The sequence below is a fragment of the Curcuma longa genome, chromosome 4, assembly GCF_044706935.1.
Source record: "Curcuma longa cultivar G26 ecotype Majalengka, Jawa Barat chromosome 4, ITB_CL_G26_1.1, whole genome shotgun sequence".
Lineage (NCBI taxonomy): Eukaryota > Viridiplantae > Streptophyta > Magnoliopsida > Zingiberales > Zingiberaceae > Curcuma > Curcuma longa.
In genome coordinates, this window is record NC_133864.1 from 1,788,087 (window position 1) to 1,792,471 (window position 4,385).

The following is a 4,385-nucleotide window of genomic DNA, read 5'->3' on the forward strand; positions in this document are numbered from 1 at the left end:
TGCCACCATGTATGTATACTTCAAAGGGGGCGTGGTCTCCACTAAGGTGACTCTCTCTTGCCATTCCCATTTGACATATGCTTGTAAGTCTCCTTGAGGTCCCTAAAAGTCACATTGATGCGTTTATATTTCCACTGTCATTCGATGTGTGCAGGCACCAGCATTATCCACTTGACCTATGCAGATGACTTACTCCTTTTCACTAGAGCAAATAAGTCTACCATTGGTTTGTTTGTGGATTATATTACGAAATTTGGTAGCACTACAAGGCTACAACCAAACCTCAAAGTCCAGAATATACCTCACAAGAGTTAATGAACGCACAAAGGGCAAGTTATTGGAGCTCACAGGATTCTAGAAAGGCTTTTTCCTGTTTCGTTACCTTAGCATCCCATTAGTTGTAGAAAAATTACATACCAACAATTATGGGACCTTAACGGATGTCATAGTGCATAAGCTTACATCATGGTTGAAGCATACATGGTCTTTGTTGGAAATCCTATGCGACAAAACAACAAAAACACAGCAGAAAATAGGATCCCTTCCATGATCCATGCGAAAAACTTGTACAATTTAGATCTATATTATAAAGTACTATCTAATAGGGTATACCTTTATTGCGTGCCCTTCATTTATCCTGATCGTTTAAAGGTTGTTGGATCTCTTGCACGTTCAAGTGTCCGTGCCTCTATGCGTATCCACACTAACACTCCTTTAGAAAACTTGGTTGTGCTAGCAACCCTAGCCTGTGGGTTTCAGCCAAGAAAAGGAAGTGCCTTTGTGGGTTCGGCCAAAGAGAAGAGGAAAGAAGATCAACATCCAACCCCAATCTTGGGTAAAAAACTCTTTTTATACCCAAGCCATGAATGTCAAAGGTTTTTAGGCTTTTGGTATTCTCTCATCAATGCATAATTAATCCTATTAATCATGCATAATAACTTCCTCTCCCATGCATGATAACTTCCTCTTCCATACATGATAACTTCCTCTTCTTCAATGCATGATTAATCCACATTAATCATACATGATGAATCAAATTCATTCATCAACTTGATTTAATTTGAGTCTAACTCAAATTCAACCAACTTGAGTCTAACTCAAGTATAGGTCATCCAATGAGCTTAATTGTTCCTTTTAGTCAAACTAAAATGAACTCATATCCAAAATAGAGTGTTATTTGTGTGTGACTCAATAGGTTCTCGTACCGTTGGCAATGTCTCTAAAATACATTTTAGAAACATAAACAATGAGTGGCATATAGCAATGCATCATTACTACCCAAGTGACAAAAATATCAAGATTCGATATAACCTTCGTGACTATAATAATATATGACCATGTCCTATCCTTGATATCTAGATTGATCAATATGGCATAGATCATGTCATCCTCTTATCAATCTTTATGTTTCTTGATCCCCAAGTAGAGTCATTCAAGCAAATGAGCTCAATATCTCATATTGACTCATTTGAGCATGACCATACATTTCGTGGTCCTACTCTATCAAGAGGCCGCAAGATATCACTCTCGTTATATGGGAGGGATAGATCTCATCTGTATCACTCACATTCCTCCGTATAATTCATTACATACCCAGTGATCGCCTTTATAGTCCACCTTGTTACGGGTGAGATTTGACGACACCAAAGTACATAACTCCTTATATAGGGAACCGTAGTGACTTCAGGTCTAAGGACTATTCATATCAATAGCCACATGAGAAAGTTTATGACACTCATATAACGATCCATGAAACTTTCTCATGGCGAGTCAATTCAGTATACATTCTCTAATGTATACCCATGTGTCAACTCGATATCTCATATCCATGACTTGTGAGATCAAGTCATCCAGTTGACCTACATGCTAGTCTCAACGCATTAACATCGTCCCTGAATATTAGTGTTTGACTAGTAATGATTAAGAGTAGTATTTTCTGTATCATCTCACTATCAATTCAAATAGTCAATATGATATAGATTAGAACTAGCTACCAAGGACATTATTATACTTAGTTATTTGACACAAATACAAAATAAGCATAATAATCAAAAATTAAGCTTTTATTAATAATAGAATATGATACAAAAGTCTCTAATCAATCATCATATAATTGGCTCTAGGGCTTCTACTAACAGTCTTATGCCGGTAAGCTCAAATTGGTGAAGATCGTCTTGCAAGGAGTTGAATGTTTTTGGCCCTTCATTTTGCCAATCCCATGTGTTGTGATTTACAAGATCTATGCCATATGTCATTCCTTTGTGTAGAGCTCCAAACATCCACCAATTTCTTAAGCCACTATGTGTTTACCAAAGGAGGAAGGCAGAAGGCAGAAGGCAGATACGGAGTTCATGATTTACGAGCATGGAAACTGCTTTATTTTGCAAAGCATTGTGGAATGTGTAGTGGAAGAAAGACTCTTTGGATGAAATGGCACCACAGTACCTCAGGAATGCCAACTTGTGGGATTGGAAAGCCAAGGCCTCAAATTCTCCTTTGATCAAGCAACTATTGCAACTCAGGGGCATCATTCGAGATAGGACAGGATCGACACAACATGGACTGGAGACATTGACTAGCTAGTTTACTGTAGATCAACAAGGTTCAATTGTAACTTACCAATTTTGTAGGTTGCGAAGTGAACCCAAAGAATGGGTGAAGGTTGTATGGAAGTCATACCTTATGCCAAAACACCAATTCGCATTATGGCTCCTTGCTCAAGGCTGCCTATGCACAAAGGACAGCATATCGTATGAGTCATGCAAAATCTACCCACTTTGTCGTATTGATGATGAAATGCTGGACCACACTTTCTTTGGTTGTGTGATAAGCAAGGATCATTGGGACAAAGTGAAGACTTGGCTAAACATGCGTCACGTGATGAACACCTCCAAGAGGATGCTAAAGGTCTTTCATCGGAGCTACCAAGGTAATAGCAAGGTGACCAAAGCTCGCTACCTGACAATGGCTTGTATGATTTTTTAAAATATGGCAAGCTCAAAATAGGTGTCAATATGAGGGTGACCTTAGCGGCCCCACACGGTCAACCCCACGACCATCTGTGAGGAAGTAAATCGAGAAACTGCAGTTGATCACGACGCAGGAGGGTATTGCCTATGAGGGTGATCTCTCGAACATAGAGAGGATGTTTCTTAAAATACAAATACATGTATTTCATTTTTTAAACGTCTAATATTTATTCTCACTTAAATATAATGAAATTTACTTTTATCCAAAAAAATGGAGAACTCATTTGAATTTTTCTTTTGTCAACTTCACTATCAAGTATCCAGTCAATCTTGACCTACTTAGCATCCTCACTCAACAAACTAACATATTAATCAAATATCAAAACTAAACTTGAGTCAACTCGAGCTTGGTCAAACTAATCAACCTTGACCAAAGGTCGATTACACCAACAAGATCGACCTTCGACATCTGAAGCAACCAACGTCAAGCTAAGAAAATGGAGGGATGAGATACTAGTCTTTCTTAAGCATGGCAGGCTTCTCGCAAACCAATGACAAGCATAGAATCTAAGGAGAAGAGCGACGTGTTTTACTTTGGTTGGGGATGCCCTCAACAAGAGTCTTCTCCCATCCACTACTACAATGCCTAAGTCTGACAAAAGCTAACTATGTAATGTAGGAGATCCACGAGGGCAGCTGTGAAAGTAATGTAAAAGGTAAAACCCTATCTCAAAAAGTGCTACTAATAGGTACTTCTAGCCAACCTTAGAACGAGATGTAGCTCGGATGGTTATTGTCTACCTCAGTTGCCAAAAACATCACTCGCTCCCATGGCAACCAATTTAATTCCTAAAGATGTGACATCTTTTTTCCCCTTTGACTAGTGGAGGCTAGACATAATAGGTCCTTTCCAAGTTGGGCCCTCACTTGAAGTTACTCCTCGTGACCAAAGAGATCAAGATAAGTTATTGACCAAGATTATAGAAGAGGTGGTCTTGAAATTCCTGTGGAACAATATTGCTACATAAGAAGTGTCCATGAAAGTTGGTGTGGTCCAAATTCTAAAGTAGAAGCAAAAGTAATTTATATGATTTCATTCATAATATAGTTCACTTGTATAAATTATATTGCTCCTATGGACTAATACATATGGTTCCTGCAAAGATGTTGCTATCAATAGGTCAAGGATCAAGTTCTAACCTGTGCAAAAGCCCCACTGGTTGTCTTATCTCCTTGCAAGCGCTATTGTTATTAAGACAGCCTCCGTGATTTACTTCCCTTTCAAAAAATGAGGGTCACTTTGGAGGGACCGTTGAGGTGACGGATTCACTTTTTATCACCGACTTGTATATATTAGACACATTCTTCTCATATCCAAGCTAGGAGCCACCTAAATGAACACATGATTAATATACC